Consider the following 24,676-nt stretch of genomic DNA (forward strand, 5'->3'; position numbering starts at 1 on the left):
CACATCACATCACATCACATCACATCACATCACATCACATCACATCAACTTTGGAGCTGCAGTGCTCTTCTGCGTTGTAGGTGAGTTCAGCCATTCACTGTATCTGAATTGCAACTGTAGAGCTAGTGTTCTTTTCGCCAGGTGCGATGAAGTTGGGTATTTCTTCTTCAAAGATCTCTGCCCTCATTACTTGGAGGTTGATGTGAGGTCTTGCTTGTGCCCCATTCTCCCAATATCAGGCACCAAAAAGCCATTGATATCATTACCTAAGACTTTTGCGAGCAGTAACAGCACAAAGCCTATCCCAATTTTAGCTGAATATTGAACAATCTCGTAAGGGTACACACCTGGCAAACAGCGTACTCAGTATTCCTAAGAGTGAACAGTGGGAAGAGGAGACTTCTTGAAATCAGTCCAGCCAAGAGAGAACAGAGAGGTCAGATTTAGGCTGGGAGGACCTGTCCTAGAAGTCTTTTCGATAGTTCATATTATCTGAAGGCATGGGTATTTGAAAATAATGTCTGGCCATTAATTCTAGCAAACAAGTAAAAGGGTTTTCCTGAGGTATGAAAATTCCCAGTCTGGGAAACAAGAAGCCAAATTTCTATTCCTGTTTTGTTTTGTTTTCTAACACTGTATCATCACAGTTAGTCTAACTATAACTTCAAGTTATTACAGTATTGAAGATCAAGACTTTTGATTGTCTATAAGGAAATTACATTTTGAATGGAAAAATGGGAAAACATACAACAGAAAGCAAAATTTGTATACCATGCTGGGATCCTAGAAATAACCCACAGGGAAAATAATTGGTCTATAGAGATGCTTTGAAGGATGTCAAAGATTTATTTTTTTTAATTGAAAGTTAAGAACCCTCTCCTAACAAAGATTACAAAGCAAACATTATTACTGGGCCAACAATTCTGAAAAATTCAGAAGTCTGAATTGACATAGTATCATTGCCAAGAGTTCCTAATTTTAAAGAATTTCACTGCAAGCCTGAGTTTGCTAATTATTTCACTAGCCAATTAAAGAAAACCAGCAATTAGGAAGATATTATGAATAAAATCAATATAAGCAATTGTAAAATAAGAAAAGGAAGGGAAAATTTGAATGATTTTTAAATTTACATGACGACCCATAAAGGATACATTTGCTACTATCAGTAGAACATGAAACATATTTTTCTTTTGCTGATTGCAGAAGTTCAGCTTTACAAAACCTGCCACTTTATTTTCTTTTTTATACATTTTCACTTGCTAGTATTGAATGAAACCTGTCTCTTTAATTGTTTATAGCCTTTGCTGTTTCAGTCTCATTAATTCTATGTTATAGGATTAACAGTTTTTACAATACCAAATACAGGCCCAGAAATGAGCAGGCAAAAGCAAGCCAGGCAGAAATGAGCAACTTGGAATTTATTGTCTGTCTCCTCTGTGATGCAGGTGAATATGTTTTTGTTCTGTTTTTTTCCAAGGGCATCCTTAAATATTTTCCTTATTTAATCTTGGCTTTTGCAAATTCTTTTGCACTCACTATCTAATACTAAAGTGGGGTGGTGGTGGAATATAGCTAGTGGAATCCAACAGATCTGGGTTCATACTCCAGCTCTGCCACTAAGAGTCAGTCTAGATAAATCCTTTAATGCTCAGAGGCCCAGCATCCTCATCTGTTCGATTGGATAGTAATGCCTGGTTGGTACCAGTGATGTGGAGTTGAGTTGACGTTCTCAGCGCACCAGGCTTTAGTGCCTCGCGCAGAGTTGATGCCCATTAATAGTAGCCTGTGGCAGGACAAGGGGAAACAGATTATTTCCCCAGACACATTTACCTGGTTTCTTCTTTCTAACCAGTCCCTTCTTGCCCTGGTCTCTCTTTCTTTTTAAATGAATGCTTCTGTATAGGGAAGTACTTGTACTTGGTGAGTGAACAAATGGATAAATGAAAATGTTCCAGCTATTACATTAGCTGGAGTTCTCAGTGAACCCCCTTCTCAAATTCTTTGTCTCTAGCTTTCTGTTTCCCTCTAGCCGCCTTCTGCATTTGGACAAAGATCAAACATATATTCTTATACGGGTCACTCATTCCTAAATTTTTTATGCATATTTCATATGAGTGCTTAAAAATGTCTTTTTTAAGGCCTTAGCTGTTTTGAAAATAGCTACTAATCCTCAATGATTCTTTGATTATGTCAGTGTCTTTTAGCAGTGAGATAATAAATGTAAAATGCCCAGGGGAGCATGATACAGGATAGAGACTCAGGTGAAATTGAGTTAAGGTCCTTTCTCAATGCTGTCACTTTTACTTTACATAGTAGTTATTATTCTGTAATATATTTTTGGCTTAATCTCCTTTAAATAGATTGTGAGTTCGTCTAGGGCAGAGTCTTTGCATTTAAAGAAACCAACCCACAGTTCAGCTCATAATAGGCTTTCAGTACAAATTTGTTGAATGAATAGTTTGCCAATGTTTTTTTTTTTTTAATTTATTTACTTTATTTATTTATGGCTGCATTGGGTCTTTGTTGCTGTGCACGGGCTTTCTCTAGTTGTGGCGAGCGGGGGCTACTCTTCGTTGCGGTGCGTGGGCTTCTCATTGTGGTGGCTTCTCTTGCTGCAGAGCACAGGCTGTAGACGCGTGGGCTTCAGTAGTTGTGGCTCACGGGCTTCAGTAGTTGTGGCTCGCGGGCTCTAGAACGCAGGCTCAGTAGTTGTGGCGCACAGGCTTAGTTGCTCTGCAGCATATGGGATCTTCCCAGACCAGGGCTTGAACCCATGTCCCCTGCATTGGCAGGTGGATTCTTAACCACTGCGCCACCAGGGAAGCCCCTGCCAATGTTTTTTATTTTTTTTTCCTGCCAATGTTCTAATTAAAGTTTCTTTACTAATTTTACTAAGAAACTTTTTACAATAAATGAAATTTAATTTTATAATGAATAAAATCACCCTGACTCTTATCATATTTTAACCTAAGATCTGGAACAGTTGGCCCTTCAAATTAAACTGATGAATCCCACTCATATAAAAAGGTGAAATAAGGCATTCATTCTAAGCCTAAAATGCTTCACATAAACAAAGTAAGAAAGTGGTCATCTCACCATGCCAGCCTGAAAGAAATCTCATTTACTATATCGCTTTAGTCCGGTGCAAAGCCCTAGGACCAAAGATTGGCAGCATTCCTTCTACAGAGGTCACTGCCTGTGAAGGGAGCATGTCCACTGAGCTACTCTGGTGATGCCAGGGAGTGAAGACGGGAAAGTCAGCAATTCCCAAGTGAACTAGTTAAGAGAACTTAGGTAGAAAATTAGGTTAGAGAATCCCTAGTGACCTGAAGTAAACCAGACAGAGTTAGGAGACCCCACCTGCTTGGCAAGGAAGCAGAGCCTCTGCCTTCTTACTCAGATCCATGGTCCTCAACAAGTAGAATCCCTGTGTAGGAAATCAAATTTTGAGCGAATGCATCAAGTTTTACAACATTGGAGCCAATTATTAACTGGCAACAGTGCCCCCTGCCAACTAAATAAACAAACAGTTGTTCTTGGGGGTCCCTTCCCTACTTATAATGCCATGTCACATATTAAAGTGTATTTAAGTGAAACTTATTTTAGAATGAATTTAAGGACTCTGCAAAGAGACTATTTCTGTGATAACAGGTAGATGAACGATTGTAACAGTGCTTTACAGATTTGTTTCCTTGCCTACAGTAAGTTTGTTTAATGACAGTTCCTGATGAACCCATGTAAAAACCACTTCCTGGCTGTGTGGGCATCACTCTCTGTAATGAAGACAGTGTTTTCTTTCCTTCTCAGTTTACTTATTGCAAACACAATACTGTCACAACAGAAAAAAGATGCTCTCCAATTTACCTTTGTGGTACATCTATAGTTGGGTTTTCAAATTCACATTGTAATGTGAGTTTTGTGGGTAACCTAAAGCACCAATTGTTGGAAGTGATTAATCATTTCCATGGAAGAAGCAGAGAGCTGAGAAATGTTTCCGAGGAGAGCCGTGAAGAAATAGCTTCCCTCTTTCACTTTGTGAAGGTGCATTAACATCTTTGTTTCCTGATGGGCAAGAAAGTTTATCAGGTATAAAACTAAACTTTTAAAATGTGTATGTCAGGGGGCAGTAACCTGATATTTGTGAATGTCCGTGCCGAGAAAGACTGTATTCTCCCCACACACATTGATTAAGCGTCTGCTGTGTGCCAAGCATCTTAGTCTCCGTGAACACATACCCTTGTGGTTATGCAACAAATATAGACAGTGACCTACAGTGCTGGCAATAAAAGAGGTACATACAAGATGCAACGAAATCACAGAGAAATTAGCACTGAATTTTGCCCAAAGTAATCAGAAAAGATGTCACTGGACTTTTTGACTCAGCGCATTTTTCCTATGACATCTTCACAGCTTAGATGGACCTGAACTCATATGTGTTCTGTCACCACCAAAGCCATCTCCCCACATCTACCCCACTCCACCCTTCCTACATCCAACACCTGGACCAGTTCTTTGTGAGGCATTGGGGGTGAATTTCTCCTCTTGCCCTTTCTTTTCTCGGCCTCAGCAGCCCTCATCGTCAGATGACTAGATACTAACACTCCGAGTAGTTTTTGGGTCTAAAATGAAGGGCCAAAGAGGTCACTAAGTCTGCTTTTAGTGAAGGCCACAGGCCAGAGACAGTAAGTCTTTCTAGTTCCTCTGTGGTCTAGCCCAGACCCTAGCCATCTAAAACCAAACTATTTTATTCATTCATTCAAGAGATATTTATTGAGCTTTACCAGCACTAGGCTGTATTCTAGGAGTTGAGGATAAAGTAGTAAAAACTAACAGAGAAAGTTTTCACCTTTATAGGAAATTGAGGTGGCGAGAGGTGAATTCATTTGCTGAAGGCCAAATTGAAAGTCACTGGCAAAATCTACCTTAGCCCTCAGTTCTCTTAACTCCCAGAAATCATGGAGGTATTTTGCTACTGTTACAGTTTTATATGTTGACCTCAAACGCTCAGGATTCTGAATGTGTGTGTGTGTGTGTGTGTGTGTGTGTGTGTGTGAGAGAGAGAGAGAGAGAGAGAGAGAGAGAGAAGAGAGACCACACAGCATGCCAGATCCTGCCAGCACCTTCAGCTCAGCCTGGTGCTTACCATGACCACATAGATGACACAGTCCACGTCCTCAATAATGTTATTCTCTTTAGGTAGATTTTAGATAGTGCCCTAAGCATGGTAAGTCTTCAATAAATATTTATAGAATGAATGAATGAACACATGAAATGTGAAGTGCCTGGTGAACAATTTACTATATTAATTGTGCAGAAACACAGTAAAATAAACAACTCACAAATGGAAAAGAATCCCAGAATGAAAATGATCTGAGAACGTCAACCCTCTAATTTGAAAATGTTCTGCTTCCAGAACAGGCTCCCTTCTAGTTTCTCCACGTAGGGTCAATTATTGAATTGGTTTGGCATAAATTGATATTGTTCTCGAACCCATTTTCAAATTTAGCTATAGGGTTTCTGAAAGGCTGCCAGGGGTCACTTTGCACAGCAAATGCACTCTTACCCGCAAATGCCTGAACTGTTACACAGCGGGTGACATAATCACTTCAGCTGTTCACTAATCAGTGTGACTTACTCTCTGCCATCAGGGCTGATTGGGAAAGTGGTCGAAATGGCCAGAGCACACACATATGTTCAGCCCAAGTTTGCGTATATTTTCCCTCTCCACCTGCCTCTCAAAGCTTCTTTGTTATTAATAATTGGCCTTTATTATAACCTGAGAGATTTCATGTGAATTTTTAAAAAAGTAAAAGATTTCATGCCATTTGGTAAAATGAGCATGGTTTTTTGAATTTCTAACATACTCTCTATGGCATTTTTTTCTCCCTTTGCCACAGTTCTGGGACTAAATCATTTCTGTGGTTGACTTTTATTTCTCTGGGGCCTGCTTTACTGGTAAAGAGGCAAGCTTCAGCTCTGACGTCCATGCTGTATATTCAAGCCACAGTAAAAATTGTATCTAATTTATTCTCTGAAATGTTGAAAATAATATTGGGGAAGAAGCTGGAAATCAAAAGGTAATAAGGTTTGAGGAATAATTCTGCCATGGCTGTTGGAATGCTGATAAAAGACAGTTTCTCTCCATTTTAATCAGCCATTTCAACATTGGGAGAAAGAAAAAGGGACTTGTCCTGTACTTTGCTTCCCAGTGACTGGAAGGAAACTCAGGAAAGAGACAGATTAAGGCTCCAGTGCTAAGGGTGAAGGTTCTTGGGTCATTTGCGATAAATCTCATCTTACGTCTGAAGGACTGATGTCTTCTTGAAAATCTGAGCCTGGGCTGCCACCATCACACACCCTCCCAGGGACAGTAGATTGACCTCATGCCCACCTGCCCCCCCTGGAAGGATGCTCTTGAAATAATTTCCTGTGATGACGGTGTCTGGAGTAACGTGTTTTTGCACTTTGGTTCTTTTGATAAAACAACATTGCACTAAAGACTGTTTATGAATCCAAAGACGGTCTGTTTGTGCAAGAGTAAGTAGTAACTTTTAATTTCATATCGTTTTATTTATTTTACAAGCATACCTCGTTTTATTGCACTTCACTTTATTGTGCTTTGCAGATGCTGCATTTTTTACAAATTAAAGCTTTGTGGCGACTCTGAGTAGACTGAGTCTATTGGTGCCAATTTTCCAACAACATTTGCTCACTTTGTGTCTCTGTGTCACATTTTAGTAATTCTCATAATATTTCAAACTTTTTCATTATTATTGTTGTTATGGTGATCTGTGATTTTTGATAAAGTGATCATTGATGTTACTATTGTAATTGTTTTGGCATTTTTTAGCAGTATTTTTAAATTGAGGTATGTGCTTTTTGAGACATAGTGCTATTGTACACTCAATAGACTGCAGTGTAGTGTAAACATAACTTTTATATGCACTGGGAAACCAAAAAATTCACGTGGCTCGCTTTATTGTGATATTTGCTTTGTGGAGGTGGTCTGGAACTGAGCCTGAAATATCTCTGAGGTGTGCCTATATATGTTTCTATGTTTTTATTTATATGTTCACGTTATTTATTTTATATCTTTTATATTTATAATTATTGTTTCATAAATCTATATATTTATTAATTATTGTATATTAAAACATAAAACTTTGTGGAAGGTGGGTTATTTTGCCTTAGATTCTCTAGAGGCAGAGCCAGAGACAAGGATTTGGATACAAATATTTTCCTTGCAGGGGGATCCTAGGAAATACTGACAAAGAAGTGGAGAAAAAAGAACTGACTTAAAAAGGAAGCCAATGCAGACGTGCAATGAGCAGGGACTGCTCTGGGCATCTAGGGCTCAGTGCCTCAGTGGCCTCTAAGCCACTTTGTAAAGCATGGCTCAGAGTCCTCCCATCCAAAAGGGAAGGAAGCTGAAGTATTTATCCACCAACATCTACTTCATCATTGGTTGAGGGCTGCTCCCTGGGGCATTAGCACCAAGAAATTTGAGCCTGGGTTTCGTACAGACAGAGCACACTCTTGTAGCCAGAGAAAGCCCTTGAACAAAAAGTTAGAAGTTGTCAGTAAGAAGCTGTGGGTGTTCCTGGGGGTGGTGAGTGCCGGGGAGAGATGGATAGGACAGCAGTAGCATCTGCTGCAGTGCACCTGGTCTACTTCCTGTGGGGGGGGGGGTCACTAACTAAACAGTACAGGAAACATAGGATGAGAATTTGGTCAGAGCATTCTGGGGCCTGGGAACTTGCTCCTCCTCTTGTCTTCCATCTTCCTTAGTGATTTTTAAAAGTGTTTTCCAAAAAGAAATGAAAAAACCTTGAAGAATTGCATGTAAATAAGAGGAATACAAAAGCAGTCTCCCCATATTTTCTGTAGACAACTTCCAGTTCTGCTGCTTTCCTGACAGTCTGGCCATAGCTCATAGCAAGAGTAATTTGGTGGTTTCTGTCCTGTTCGTTTTCCAAGCGTTCTCACTCTTACTAACTTGTGTGGCCTTGCAGAGACAGGCCACTCTCATCTACATTTTCACAAGAAGACGCTAACAGCACATAGTTATTAAATGAATTGCTCAGTAGAGCCAGGGATAAAACCTAGGTCTCAATAAATATGTATTGAACATCTATATTCCAGATACTGCACTCAGTTTAGGGGATATAAAGATTAACTAGACATGGCCCTCATCCTTCAGGAAGTCACTGGCTACTGAGAGAAACAGATGTATAAGAATTCAATAGTAATACGATGTGGTATTCACGAAAACAGATTTCAACGAAACATGTGGGCGTACAGAAGAATTAGCAGGTGAATCTTCCTGGAGGAGGTAGGTGGGTGTTATTGGTCAAGATGGAGAGGTTTTAGCTGGGAACAAACAACTCTTAGGGCCTTAATGCAACAGGGAGTTATTTCTCACTTTTTTGTTTTTATTATGTTTTTTTTTTAATTCTATAGTGCTTCGCAATTTTCAAAAGTTTTACATGATTTCATATAATCCCATAATAACTCATTTCCCCCCCACCCCTCTATTGACTCTCCCCCTTCCCTCTCCCCACTGGTAACCACTGGTTTGTTCTCTATATCTGTGAGTTGGCTTCTTTTTTGTTTTATTCACTAGTTTGTTGTATTTTTTAGATTCCACATATAAGTGATATCATACAATATCTGTCCTTCTTTGTCTGACTTATTTCACTTAGCATAAAGCCCTCCAAGTCCATCCATGTTGCTGCAAATTTCATTTTTTTATGGCTGAGTAATATTCCATTGCATATATATACCCCATTTCTTTATCCATTCATCTGTTGATGGATACTTAGGTTGCTTCCATATCTTGGCAGTTGTAAATAATGCTGCTATGACCATTAGGGTGCATGTATCTTTTCGAGTTAGTGTTTTTGTTTTTTGAGATGTTTCTCACATTTTAAAAATTCTGCTGTGATCAGGTCACTCACCCAGGCAACTGTTCTTTATGTGGTGACATGGTCCAGGATTGTGGTAATATTCACCATCCAGTAGCTCTATAATCTTGAACAGTGGGTCTCCTCAGTTGGTTTGTCAAAGGAAGAGAGAATATAGAATGTTGTGCATAAGCTCTTAATTGTTTTCACATAGAAGGGACAAATGAACTTCTCACACTGCGTTGTCCAAAGCAGGTCATATGGCCACACCTACGTTCAAGCAGGTGGGGAAAATGCAGTCCTGTATGTGTCTGGAAAGAGAAAAGAATCAGAAATACTGCTGAATATAGATTTCCAGAAGGAAGGGATATTTAAAGTGAGCCTAGAACCATGATTAGGGGAAAGGCATTCTTGGAAGGCAAAAGAATTTGTGTAAAGGCACAGAGATGTGACATGGCCTCACGTGTTCAGAGATTCAAAGTTCAGGAACTTTGAGGAACCCAGAGTGTGAGTAGGGAAGTGGTAGGAGATAGTATTAGTGAGGTTAACAGGAGCCAAATAATTAAGTTTATTATCAAATGATTTTGGAATTTATCGTCATGGAACCAACAGAAGTTTATAAGCATGAAGGATACATGATCAGCTATGGGTTTTTAAAAAGGTATCCTATGTTAATAGAGAATCACTACATTGTGACACCTCTCAGCCAACACAGATTTCTATATCTATCTGAAAGTGGCTGAACAATCTAGCAGAGTAAATATTTACAGCAGCAAGTGTCAGATAGATTCAGAGAGTTATATGCCCTCTGGCCTGGCCTCATTCCCCAATGATGTTTCGGGTTAATGGGCACCAAAGCACATAAGTACCAATACATTCAAGCGAGACCCATCCTTCATGTGTGTCCTTGGAAGGACAGAAATGGAATGGTCTCTTTACCATGTGCCCTTGTTTATGACTTTGTGCCCTGTAAGTCTGTAGTCATTTTTTTTGCATTTTATGTGTAAAAGACTGAGGTGGTATATATTTTTACTGTTGTCAGGCTTAAATAGAGTAGAGCAAACTTTTCATATAAAGGTGGGTAGCAATAATGAAGGGCAGGCCTAGAAATCAAAGGCTGATTTTAGGTGTGAGCCAAAATTTGGAACTTTTGTCATCATAAGGCTGATTAGAAAATGACATGGTATCAATTCAGTTCTCTCTTGTTCAAACACCCTTCAGGAAGATATACATTCTCATGTGCTTAAACTCATGAGTCAGTGGTTTATTGGGTGTCAACATGGTAATGAGAGTAGTAGGCGTGTAGTAGGTCCTCTATAAAGAGAAGTGATTTGAACTAAATTAATTACTTATGCTTCCTTCCTCACTACACTATAAATTCCTCAAAGACAATGTCTATTTCTTATGGATCTTTATATCCTAGTGTACAGTGCCCGGTACATTAGTACCTGATGTTCAATAAATGTTGATTGAATGGAACTTAATTGGCCAAATAACCCCTCCCAAGTGCTAATTGGTGCTACACCTGCCTAAAAGAATGAACACATCTTGCCAACATGTGACTAGATTGCTCTACAGTATCTAGTCAAGCCAAGTCAAAGCAGGCCATTTGTTTGGGGTGTGTACCTTAAACGGTAAGGAAGACAGACAGCTCACAACTTGACCTACAGGCACAGTCTTAAAGAATAAGTACACCCAATCAAGGAGGGGAAAAAGCTATGTGCCCTCATGTTCTTGGGTCTGCTAGATGTATTACTCTAATTTAGCTGCAAACAACACCCAGCTCAGTTTTACAAATAACATATGAGAAGATTCTCTTGCTATTTGCAGCTAGCAGTTCTACACAGGACAAAGAGTTTAGAGCATAGCTTTCAAGAGATGACCTGACTTTCTTCAGGATTTCTAATCAAGTCTGGCCAAGACCCTGCAGACGTACCTTTGTGCGATTGCCTTCCAGCCAGATACTCAGTCAAGCTGCTGCACTTGGTTTTATATCATCTATGACATATAAATGGACAGAAATGGGAATCTGAAAATTTAGTATGTCCTTGGTGTCTCATTTTGCTGTTTCCTGTTCTTCAGAATTTCAAGGGACCAATGGAACCGATATTCCTAATATTCTTGACTTCTATGCTTGTTATAGTCCACAGCCCTTACGACTTTTCTTTCACTAATCTATCAAGCCCTGTTAATGTCACTAAAAATTTATTTATTTAATTTGTCTTTTTTTTTTTTTACCTCCACCATCACCACCACATTCCTTCAATTCATTTGTCTTCTTTCAGCTAGAATGTTTTAAAATTAAAATCTGGTTATGTTATTCCTTGGCCTAAAAGCTTCCCATGGTTTTCCAAAGTCATGGAAACATGCCACGAGACCCTTCACGCTCTTACTCCTACCTGACCCTTCACTCATTTATTATCACCCATCCCGTCGGCCTCAGCACTCCCACCACAGTTCATCTTTCATTCACCTTCCCCTGCCTACACCGAAAATGCTTCCCCTCCCCCAAAGCAACCACTCCCCCTTTAGTCTAATTAACTCCTATTCATCCTTCTGATTTCACGTCCAACACTGCTTCCCTAGTAATGTCTTTCCCACCCAGCCCCCATCGCTCAGACTAACTCACATCCCTCTATTAAGAGATCTCACCCTGTACCTTTTCCTCACAGCCCTTAGAATTGTATTTTTGTGAATCTGTATAAGTAATCAGAGGACATGGACTGGGTCCATTTTTCTTGCTGTTGTATCCCCAGCACCAGGTGTAGGGCCTGGTCTTTTGCGGACCTTCAGTGTACATTCATATAATGTTGAATGAATGAAGAGTGCCTCCTTGTTCCTGAGTGTATGTGTGGAGTCCGTAAGAGAGTGAGTGATCTGGGCTTCTTCGGGGAACCTGCCTTATAAACAAAACTTTTCTAGCAAGCTACTTTGGATGTTTTAGGGATCCAAACTGGGCCTACTTCAATTTTTACTCAATGTTAAGTTTTGAGGTTCTGGGGTAGAAAATGACTTTATGGCATTTCTGATATTTGAATTAATTTTACATTTCTATTCGTAGTCATATTTTTATTCCTTTTACAGCCAAGTAAAAAAAGAACTATATTGTATTTCTCCGTATTCTCTTCTCCCACCCATGCTTCAACTCACTGCAATCTGATGTCGAGTGAAAAAAAATGTCCAACGTGAGAGTTGTGAGTTAAGTTTTATTTGGGGCAAAATGAGATCGATAGCCCAGGAGATAGCCTCTCAGAGAGCTCTGAGGAGCTGCTCTGAAGAGGCTGGGGGCAGAGATCAGTATATATGTGATTTTGGCGAAGGCGGATACGTGCAATCAAGCACACATTTTGGCAGAAGGTTACTGCTAGTCACGAGAAGGGTGCTGCTAGTCACGAGGAGCAGATGTCTCCCTTATGATTTTAGTGCTTTTCTAGATATGAGAAGATGCAAGAATTTGGGCTCATAAAATCTCCTGAAAATATCTAATTATCTGAAGGGCTGTTCTGCCAGTTTTTCCCAGAGCACAGAGTGCCTCATTCCTGATCTCTACCCTGAACTCCTCCCAGGGTGTGATGAAGGTCAGTGACTATGGTGGCTAGTGACTTAATCCTTGTAGAGGCAGATGGCAAGTGACAATTTTTAGTTGGCACTGGCTTTAGACTTTATTTTTGCAATGAAATGAACTGTTTTGTGTTGGCTTCAGCCTATCCTTAGTGATGCTATTGACTAGGACTACCTGGGGGTACTCATTGGGGCCCATACTTGTGGTGGGCCCCACAGACATGGAGGGAGTCAGTGGTGTCTGGGCCAGCTTTTGTGGTTCTTATTATGATTACAAGATGCACCTCAGCAACAACCATCAGGGAACTTTGAAAAAACAAGATTTATTACTCACAAGTCCTGGAGAGTACATGGCACACCCAGGGCTATATCGTGTGGTTGTAGGTAGAGAGAGAGAGAAAGAAAGAGAGATTGAGAAAAAGAGAAAGAGAGAGACAACGCTAGCACAGACCTGGGGTTCTGCCCTTACTGGGGTCCAGGGTGGGGTACCTAGGATTTCATGGGTTCACACCTTACTGGTGATTGGGCTTTTTTTTTTGGTATATGACAGAGGTTTTAGTGAAGAGAGGTGGGAAAAAATGATGTTTTCCAATAAATTGTATGGGAACAATTGATGTCAATATGGAAAAAAATTAAACTGAGATCTTACGTCTTAAATAGCACAAAATTCAATTCCAGTTGGAGGATAGATTTAAATGTGAAAGGCAACATTTTCAACTTTTGGAAGAGCATATTTGAGAATGTCTTTATGAACCAGGGTTGGGAAGAATTTCTAAACAAAACACAAAACTAATGGAAAACACTGATAAATGTGCCTACATTAAAATTAAGCAGTTCTTTTTCATTAATGAAAAATAGTGAAAGATGAGTAATAAACGAGAAGACTTTACAACATATATAATTGACAAAGGACTAGTAATTAGTATATATAATGAACTCCTTCCTGTCAATAAGGGAAAGAAATAATCTAATTGAAAAAAAAAGTCAGGTAAACAAGTTCTTTCTAGAAGAGGAAATCCAAATAGCCAATTAGTATAGGCAGATCTGTCAACCTCATTAGGAATCAACAATATGTCAGTGAAAACCGTAATGGTTTATAATTTCCAACCCACTAGGTTAGGAACTTTTTATAAGTTTCACAATAGCAAGTATTGGCAAGGATGTAGAATAATAAGAATTCTCTTCCTGTCCTGATGGTAAAAACACTGTGGAAAAGAGTTTGACATTTACTTTTACTGGTGATTTTAAGAGCAGGAATTAAAGCACAGGAAGGGAAAAGGGGGGTCATACAAGGGATCAGTTATCTAGGTTATCCAGTGCTTTATAAGGGGGAACTTCATGGGTGAGGTGACTCTCTAAGCTGTGTAGCTGGAAATATGCTTATTCGAGATGCATGTCTTTGAAACAGATGCCTTGGCAATCAAAAGCCTAATGGCAGGCACTTACATTACAATCAGAAAAGCTAATTGTCAGGCACTTACACTACATTAACCCTTCCCCATTTCCCTTGCTGAGGATATCAACAACCTCCAAATTGCTAAATCCACGGGACTCTTTTTAGTCATTATCTCATTTGATCCCACAAGAGAATTTGGCACAGTCAACCAACCTCTCCTACTGTGATTCTATTAGATCCTTTTTCTAACTCACCTCTTATTGACTGACCCATCTTCTCACGACATTGCCTCTTTTCCTAATCTTGTACTTTAAGCTCAGCAAAAGGGGAAAGAAAAAATAAAAAAGGGAACACTCTTGCACTGTTGGTGGGAATGTGAATTGATACAGCCACTATGGAGAACAGTATGGAGGTGCCTTAAAAAACTGCAAATAGAACTACCATACGACCCAGCAGTCCCACTACTGGGCATATACCCTGAGAAAACCATAATTCAAAAAGAGTCATGTTCCAATATGTTCATTGCAGCTCTATTTACAATAGCCAGGACATGGAAGCAACCTAAGTGTCCATCAACAGATGAATGGATAAAGAAGATGTGGCGCATATATACAATGGAATATTACTCAGCCATAAAAAGAAACGAAATTGAGTTATTTGTAAGTGAGGTGGATGGACCTAGAGTCTGTCACACAGAGTGAAGTAAGTCAGAAAGAAAAACAAATACCGTATGCTAACACATATATATGGAATCTAAGAAAAAAAGAAAAAAGGTCATGAAGAACCTAAGGATAAGATGGGAATAAAGACACAGACCTACTAGAGAATGGACTTGAGGATATGGGGAGGGGGAAGGGTAAACTGTGACAAAGTGAGAGAGTGGCATGGACATATATACACTACCAAACGTAAAATAGCTAGCTAGTAGGAAGCAGCCGCATAGCACAGGGAGATCAGCTCGGTGGTTTGTGACTACCTAGAGGGGTGGGATAGGGAGGGTGGGAGGGAGGGAGACGCAAGAGGGAAGAGATGTGGGAACATGTATACATGTATAACTGATTCACTTTGTTATAAAGCAGAAACTAACACACCATTATAAAGCAATTATACTCTAATGAAGATGTTAAAAAAAAAAAGCCAAGAAAAAAAAAAAGCCATATAAATTTTCCAAAACGTTGGACTCTTTCACACGTTTGTCCTTTGCACGCGCTGTTTCCTCTTCCTGGAAATCACTTCTCCTGTTTGTCTATTTTGAAACCTCATTTCAACTTTGCCTACTGTTTAAAGAAATTTCTAGGCCCAAGATGGAACCACAGTGCCACATCAGCAAACTGAAACTTACAGTCCCTGGAAGTTCTCCATTTGGCCAGAAATGTAGTACATCCTGTAGCCAATCCCCAAATGCCACATCAGCTCTGGGCTCTATACTTATTTCCTTGTTCTTTCTTTATTTTCTATTCTCTTCCTTGTTTCTTATTCTTTACCCTGTGAAAGCTCTCTGCCTTCTACCCCATTTTGGAGTCTCCTGGACCCTTGGGAATAGAGACTGCCTGCTTCTTGAAGTGTTAAATAATGTTTGTTTGTATCCCCTACATTATTTTCTTTAATCATTTTTAACAGATGTTAACTACTGTAGGACTAGAAATTTGCACTCTGAAAAGCATGGTGTTTTATGTTTTTTGTTCTTTTTTTGTACATTTCATTTATTTATGGGTCCTTTAGTTTCTAAAAGAAAGCTACAACAGGAAAAACTCTTGTCTCAATTATGCTAAGGGAAACAAGGAGATAGAATTTTGAGTTGTTGATTTTTCAACTAGTGTTATCTATTGATTGATTGATTGATGATTGGGTAAGTTGCTGGGCCTCACAACTTTAAAAAGGGACATAACAAAGTCTGATTGAAAGTCAATATTGAGCTACGGGGGTGTGGGATTCCAGAAAACGGCCTGTGTTCCCAGAGTGAGATTTTATTCCAGGTTGGCCAGACTTCAGACTCCCCACCTTCCACTGAATACACAGGCCAGTCCCCTTGTAGGGATGATATGTCACTTTCATCAGTCTACTCCTGCTCTGAATCCATAAAAGGTTTTGGACAAATTTCTGGGGTCATGGATCCCTGCACATCTCCAGAGTGCTTGAACCCATCCGCCTACTCCTCTCTAGCCTACTGGCCCTGACAACTGGCTGAATGAGTCTAGTTACGTTGCGTTGAATCTCTGGCGTAGCACAGAGTGCCGTGTTCTGGCCTCCTCTTTCCTCCCATTCTCACTCGCAGGGTCCTTTTTTAGTATGCCGGTGCAGGGTTTATCCTTCGGGGGACTTCAGTCTCAGTTGATGAGATAGCCTTTCCTCCCTGAGCCTCCTTTATACTTCTTGGATCTTCCAATTTGAAAACAGAGGACACTTAGAAGCAGAGTTTTAAAGGGAGATAGTGTGCTCTCTTGGGACCTGATTTGATGGTGGAAGGGGAAATATCAGTGAGAGGCTCCTAAAGAGATTTGGTGGGACCTCGCCTCCCATCCAGAGACTTTCTTCCTGGAGCTCTTCTTCACTACAAATTTAAAAGGCTTTTGTTTGTTTGACACTTTATTTTTTTGTATTGTATTGTATTGAAGTATAGTTGATTTACAATGTTGTGTTAATTTCTGCTATATAGCAAAGTGATTCAGTTATACATATATATATTATTTTTCATATTCTTTTCCATTATGGTTTATCACAGGATATTGAATATAGTTCCCTGTGCTCTACAGTAGGACCTTGTTGTTTATCCATCCTATATATAATAGTTGCATCTGCTAACCCCAAACTCCCACTCCATCCCTCCCCCACCCCTCCACCGCCTTGGCAACCACAAGTCTGTTTGTTACGGTGTTTGACTACTTTAAAATGGGATGCTTTTCCTTCACAGAAATCTATTTTATTGTAATTAAGAAGTATTTTAGATAAAAACAATTCCCTTGATCTTTATGCATTCATTAAAATTCCCAAATAGCCACGCCTGGTTGGAAAATGATTGCAAAAGTCGTCATTTTCCCTTCTTTTCTTGGAAATCACACAAACCTCACAAGGAGAACTTGGAACAGGAACGTAAATTCCAGATGAAACCCGAACTACAAAATAAGTCAAGGGACTGCCAAAACAAGTGGAAATTGAACACGGATGTGCAGGGGTGGGGCTGGGGGACACAGACCGGTCTCCGATCCCAGAAAGCCCTGGCTCCTTACACCTCTGTGGCGGGAAGAACCAGACCAAACCCTAGGCCTGCAGCAGTAGGAACATGTGGGTGCCTGGCCACAGTAGGAGTTTCTCTGCTAATAAAAGGTATTTGCTAGAAGCGGAAGCCCTAGGACAGTGGGGGAGGGGAGAGACCTGACATTTACAGCCCAAATTTCAGTCTTGAGGAGTCTCTTGCAAGGCTGCCATTTGGTCCAGGCCAGCTTCTGTGGGAGTCTCCTCCTCCTTGTGACCCCCACCCCCAACATTCGTCACATATTTCACTTTTACTTCTTCTGTTTTTCTCTGCAACCTCTCATCTAGTTAATTAACACACCTAGCGTCACATAGATTTAATTTTTTTTTTGGTGAGAACATTTAACTTCTACTCTCTTAGCAAATTTTAATTATGGAACCCAGTGTTATCAACTGTAGTCACCATGTTATTCATTAGATCCTTAGACCTTATTCATCTTATAACTAAAAGTTTGTTCTCCCTATTTCCCCATTCCCTAGCCCCTGGCAACCACTTTTCTACTCCCTGTTTCTTCGAGTTTGACTTTTTTTTCAAAAAGATTCCACGTATAAGTGATATCATGTAGTACGTATTTGCCTTTTCAGTCTGGCTTATTTCACTTAACATAATGCCCTGTAGATCTATCCATGTTGTCACAAACAGCAGGATTTCCTTCTTTCTCATGGCTAAATTATATTCCTTTTTGCATATATATATATACATTTTCACATCTTCTTTTTCCATTCATCCATTGATGGACACAAGTTGTTTCCATTGTAAATAATGCTACAGTGAACATGGGGGTGCAGGAATTTCTTTGATATCCTGTTTTCATTTCCTGTCGATATATACCCAGAAGTGAGATTGCTGGATCATAGGGTAGTTCTATTTTTAATATTTTTAAGGAAACACTATACTGTGTTCCAATATATATTTGAGTATATTAAATACATTATTTTTATGAATACTTCCCAAATTTCAGCATTTCACTTTGGATTTTTCAGTTTTAACGTTTTCTCTTTTGCAGATCCTTTTGAAGTCACTTGCTGTCCTATAAATGTTTTGGCAGTTTTAGGATTTAGGTTTTGCCGTGTGAATAATGACAAAACTTACCAAATTATCAACAAATATTTCTTTTTTGAAAAAAAAATTCTTCTGTGTAGAAGATTCATAACAATTAGTATGGTGCGGAATATTTGTAACAATTTTCATGGATTTCAGTATTTTTACTCTGTGTTGAAGTATAACATGGAAATAGCAAAATGCACAAGTGGTAAGGATATATAGTTCAATGAATTTTAACATATGTATATGTCTGTATAACCAGGTCCAGATATAGAACATGTCCAGTACCAGAAAGCCCTCTCCCTGCACCCCCTTTCCAGTTCGTAACCCTCCAGGCCTCTATCTGACTTCTATTATGACCTCTAATACCATAGGATGGTTCTGTCTTTTCATAACAGCTTTTAAAAAGAATGTTTAATTTTCATCTGTCCCTACTCCCTGCTACCTCAGCTGCTGGCAGGCCAAGGGTGGGAACTTACTGCTGGTGGAAGAAAGACAGAGGCTGCCAGTCCCAGGCAAGGGTGGGGACTGAGGCAGAGGAGAAGAGACTGAGGGAGGGAGTGTGAAGATCCAGAACCCTGGAGCCTCGGCTTCCCACGACTCTTGTAGACCCTGCCAATCCAGCCAATATTAAGTATTAAAGGCGTTATGAACAATTTAAATAATTTATTTTTGACAAATACATAAATGTGGAAAATTAATCATTTGATGACTTGATCTTTTAATGTGCGGCCTCTCAGTGAACTATTCCTTGGCTGCAGACTCAGGATGAGACACTCGGAGTCCACTGTAGCCTCTCTTTCTTATAACAGCCAAGCTGCGATGCTGTTTACAGGCCGGCTTTGGGACCGGGAAGGGAGGGATGGGTGAAACTCACAGGCTTGCAGAACTGTGGGTCAGTACAGTCCTCAGCTGTACTTCTTCATCCATCCAGAGATGATGAGGCAGAAACAGGCTCGGGGCTTCATGGAAAAAGGAGCTCATGACCCTTGAGGGAGTTGGCCTGCCCTGATAGACCTGATACTAAACAGCTGTCCCAAAGCAGTGAAGTGAGGAGGGCCTTGAGTAACTTCAGGTAAAAAGTCACAGTTTGACATCAGAACGCAGTTGTTGCAATGATCCTGATCATCATCTCTGACCCTGTGTAGCATTGACAAGACCTGATCGTCCATTCTTTCTGTGTGAGTGAAGGGAGCCAAGGAGAGGGCAAAACAAGGCCAACCTGGAGTTTTCAGGCTTGCTCAACAGGGTTCAGTGTAGTGTCATTTGCTAATTGGGAAAAGTAAAGATATGTGGGGAAAATAAAGACGTCAGTTTTCATGAGGTTACATTCGATTTTCTTACTAGATGGCCAAATGGATAAGCAGTTGGATTTACAAGCCTGGAAGTGAGAAGAGAGAGATAAATTTAGGAATTTTTAGCATATGGTTGTTATTTAAAGTCACGGGAAGCAGTGTTTTTAGAACTGTGAGTCACGACCCATTAGTGTTATCACATCAGTTTAGCGGGTTAAGACCAATAATTTTTAAAAAATTAAATAGAATAGGATATCATATAGTGGAGTAGAAAGTATGAGAGAGAATCATATATTCTCATAAACTATTTGTTTTGTGAAACTGATAATTCCAGTAAACTATGTGTTTATGTATATGTGTGTGTATATATATAGATAGATACACACACCCACACATATGTGTACATATATATTTGAAATACATGTCATTAAGGTGAGAGTAAAGAAGAGAAGAGGACCCGGGGTTAAGTCCTGAGGGACAACAACACTCAGAGGTCTTACAAATGAGGAATGGTGAAATAGCTGGTGTTGGTGTAAGGAAAACTGGAAATAGAGGAGTCACAGAATTCCAGAGAGAAGGTTTCAAGTATTAGAGAATGAGCAACTGTGTTTAGTAATGCTGGGAGGTAGGACAGATGAGGGAAGAACTCCATCTATTGGATTTGGTTTGCTGGAGCTTCCTGGTGACCTTGGCAAGAGTCCTTTGAGTGGATAGTGTGAAAGAAGCCATATTAGTGTGGGTAGATGAGAGAATGGCAGATGAGAAAGTGGAGACTGGGTGGATATAGAATCTTTTGGAACGTTTGACTGTGGAGGAGCTGAAACTGAAGGGGGCAGAATGGTACTAGGTAGTTTCATTTTAAATAAATTAATAAGTTAAGTAAAATAATTTTATGGACAAGAGAATGTAGAATGTATTTGGATCTCCACTGCATTAATTCTAGCTCTGATGTTGGTTTCTTGATTTAGACCAAAGATGGCAGCATGGTTGGACTGGAAATAGCTGCTTGGAGCAGTGCTGAGAAGGACTGTAAGGCTGCGTTTGACAGCACGTTGCTATCCTTGACTTAGATTGAGATGTTGGAAGACAGGTATGAAAGAATGATTTTAAAGAGGGATGAGAGTGTTTAGTGGTTAGATTTTGCTCAGTTGCCTTAAGAAAAAGAACAATCTCATTCACTGAACAAAAATATATTTAATAACTATGTGCTTGTTTCTTTTTGCAGAAAACAAAACAAGATTATATTGTACTATTAGGATCTTAAAATAAAGGCAGGGAGGCAAGGCATACGCACAAAGCTAAAGAGTAGTATGTAATTTCATGCCTAAGTGATGGTAGAGAAAGTACGTTCTACACGACAAGATGATTAAAATATGCTGTGGGAATTGAGGAAAGGCTAATAGAGCAGTGTTTTTTGAATTGTGACTCTCAGCCCATTAAAGCATTGTATTAATTTGCCAGTGCTGCCACCCTAGCAAACTTAAACAACAGAATTTATTTTCTCATAGTTCTGGAAGCTAGAAGTCCAACGTCAAGGTGTCAGCAGTTTGCTTTCTCCTGAAGCCTTTCTTCTTGGCTTATAGATGACCATCTACCCTTGGTGTCTTCACATGGTCTTCCCTTTATGTGGGTCTGTGTATTAATCTCCTCTTCTTATAAGGACAACAGTCACATTGGATTAGGGCCCACCATATGATCTGATCATACCGTAGTTACCTCATTAAAAACCCTGTTTCCAAATACAGTCACATTCTGAGGTAATGAGGGTTAGAACTTCAACATATAAATTTTAGGGAACAGAATTCAGCCCATGACATAGTATCATCATGAAGTCAATTTAGTGGTTTAAGATAAGCATAAAAAAGAAATAGAATAGAAAAGTACAACAGAATAGAAAATATCAGCGTGTATGCTATAGAACCATGTTAAATAATTTCTTTTTATAGGTTATAGTAAAAACAATAGTTTAAAAGCCACTGTCACAGAGGATCCTGGAATACAGCAATATGTGAATAGATAGGACAGGGGGAAGGTTATATAGGAACAGAATGAACAGGCGATAAGAGGATACCAGACATGACATCTTTTGAGAGATAAATGAGTCACCTGTTTGGAAGTGAACTCTGAAGCCAAGATGTATTTAGAGACCTTAAGGTTGGATCATACTATAGTCTTGAAGACCAGGCTAAGAACATGAATTTTCATACTATTGGCAAAGAAGGATTTTAAGCAATAATGAATTTGGTAATTTATCAAGATACTCTGGCAAGTGAATTGGAGAGGGGAGAGCCTAGAAGCAAGAAGATTGGAAGCTGTTGGGTTTCACTGGCATGGATTGAGGAGGTCCTTAAACAAGGTAGAAAAAGAAAAAGAAAGATGACTACCAGATATATATCAGAAAAAAAATATCAGTAGGACTTGTTGACAATAAACACAGGAGACAGAAAAAGACAACTAGTGAAGGTTGGAGGGCTTCTGGTTTTAAGGAAGTATATAAAATCTCATCCAATTTATTTTAAAATTAAAATTAGGTAAAAAATTCAGTTCCTCAGTAACACTAGCCATATTCCAAGTGCTCAATAGTCCTGATGTGACTAGTGGCTGTAGTACTGGATAGTACAGATGTAGAATATCCATCACCACAGAGAGTTCTACTGACAGCACTAGAGTGCTTCCCTGTGGAGAACTTCCTTTTGAGATGCTACCTCAGTATCCATGCCTTTCATACTCAGAGGCATTTTCAGTTATAACTTTGATAAAATTACTGTGTGGTCACTAGAAAAGTCCACCTGTTCTCAAATCATTCACTCATCACCCTATTAAATTCCTACCATTAGTTTCCATTGCTTGGGCTTAAGCCCTATACAGATCTAATTAAATTCCCAATACTCTAAAAGAGGCATGAAAAACCATCATAAAGATGCTTTAAAAATTAATTTTTAAATATGTAAAAAGCTAAGAAAGAATATGGCCCTTTTAAAAGTTAGAACCAACTTTTAAGCAAATGTCAGAAGCAAGCAGAGTTAATAAAATATGAAATGCAGTTAAGAAAACTATTTCCAAGTTAATTAGCTAATCAATAGAAATAAAATGGAACAGAAATATGTCAACGTCTTGGGGGGAAAGCAAGGACTCTCCAGGCCTGATGTTCAAGAGCCAGTTTAAAATAGAGGAAAATGTTTACATATATTCACTAATCTCATCTTGTGAGATAGTTATTATTTTTCCCATTTTATAGCAGGAGGAAAGGGTGTAGGAGAAGTTCACTAACTTGCTCAAGGTCATTTAGCTACTATGTGACAGAGCCAGGACATGCACTCAGGTCTTTGAGTAACTGAGTGTTCCCATATGCTTTAGCCACCTCTCCATGGGAGCACAAACATCTCAGGTTGCTTGTTGGTTGGGTGATGGTCTGGATCAATTAACTGAATTTTAATTGAGGAACTCGTATGATCTGAGGGTATCCTCTTTTCACCTGGCTGGTGGTACCCAAAGATTTGGTGTATGATCAACACTTAGGAAGACTGGTAACATTCAAACATTTCACTCTATTATACCAACTTGTCCTGTCTAATATCTACCCTGGAACAGTCGTCTGATTGAGTTCATTATTATCACCTACTGAGACACATTCTATCAGTAGGATTTTCTTCACCTTTGCTGGCTGACCAAATATCCCTAAACTTAATCCACCAAACACATCCTAAAGTATAGAAAAGAATCACATTTTAGGGGCACTCGTGCTCCCTTGTAGCATATCAAAACATCACCATATTGTGTCACAAGGGATGTGAGTAAACCTGGGAACTGATGAAGCTCACCTGTATATGCCAACTTTTCAGAATTTTGTTTCAGGTTTTCAGGGTGCATGGTTTAGGATTCTTAATGAGCTAGATTGCTGCCAGAGGAGTATTTGGTTTTCTTTTATAGGAGTATACACTCCAGCTCGTATGCAGATGACATCATCCCACATGAGAGTTCTCCAATTGTTGATACATATGTTCTCCCCATTCGTAGGCACTAACGGTGTGGCAGTAAAAATCCTGCCAAAATTTCACTGAGGCCATGAGTAACTTGCTTTCCCAGATGTATTATACATGACGATATGCTGGGAATTAATTTTTCTTATAGGTTTCAGCAATAAGAAGCCTGAATTTTATTCCTGGTAGGTTGGACAAAGGACATTGTAAAACTGGAATGTGTTGGGAGAAATGCTGCCTGCCTCTGAAAGAACCTAGATGAGTCAAGGAGAAAATATTTTTAAAAATTCCTTCCACAGCTCCATATCTCTAGTACCTATACCCAGGGGTACCCAAAGCCAAAATCCTTCAAGAATTGGAAGAAAAACATTGAATTCAATGTTTTTGAAGACTGTTTTTAAGACTCAGAATTAGGGTGCATAGTGGGTATTAATTGTAGACCTCATAGTAGAGAATAATGTGAAATGGTGTTTTCTCAGTGCAGGATATTATCATCTCATCAAGATATCTTAGAACCATCAACCCTTTCTCTTCTGGTAGATTTTGTAGACTCTGTATCTGCTCATCAGAGAGAAACACTCTGTTAAGGGGATTCTATGCCAATGATACAGCCTTTCTTGTCATGTCAAATGCAACTAGTTTCATTTTCTCAATACCCAGGCATCTGTGCCTGAGAAGCTGCCTATTTCTTGGTTGCAAATAGAGGAAAAATGAATTTTTTTAAATTTTTTTTGCTGAGTTAGAACAGTTCCTCCCAGAGACCCAGCCTCAGGAGATGCTGAGATTTGCCCCATTTTAATATTGATATCCATCCTTTCTTTTGTCCCTTCTCAAGTTAGGCATCGTTTCGTTATCTTTTCAGTCATAGGATCGTCATCAGCCCTGTGTACTGATGGAGTCTAAAATGTAGCTTCTTCCTGTTTCAGTCTCTCTCTCGTGCTACATATGATATATATAAACATATATATCATTTTTTCCCACTGTATCTTTGAGATAGACTCCCAGAAGTGGGATTGCTAGATCAGTGGAAAATAAATATACATGTAATTTGGTTGTGTTTTGTCACATTTTCTCCATGTGGGTTATATAATTTTGCAGTCCCACCAACAATGCATTACAGTACTTGTTTCCCCACAGTCTTATCAAAAGAGACTATGGATTTTGCCTACTTGATGGGTGCAAAGTGGTTTCTTAGTGAGTTAAAATTTGTATCTCTCTTAATGTGAGTGAGACTAATCATTGTT

At 39.4% G+C, this 24,676-nt stretch overlaps 1 pseudogene; it reads left to right on the forward strand.

Annotated features, from left to right (window-relative positions):
• The window catches only part of LOC114895913, a 52,326-nt pseudogene that overhangs the window by 23,763 nt on the left and 3,887 nt on the right, over window positions 1-24,676 (forward strand).

Source organism: Monodon monoceros, unplaced genomic scaffold, assembly GCF_005190385.1.
Source record: "Monodon monoceros isolate NGI ecotype Baffin Bay Population unplaced genomic scaffold, NGI_Narwhal_1 Super_Scaffold_15, whole genome shotgun sequence".
Classification (NCBI taxonomy): Eukaryota; Metazoa; Chordata; class Mammalia; order Artiodactyla; family Monodontidae; genus Monodon; species Monodon monoceros.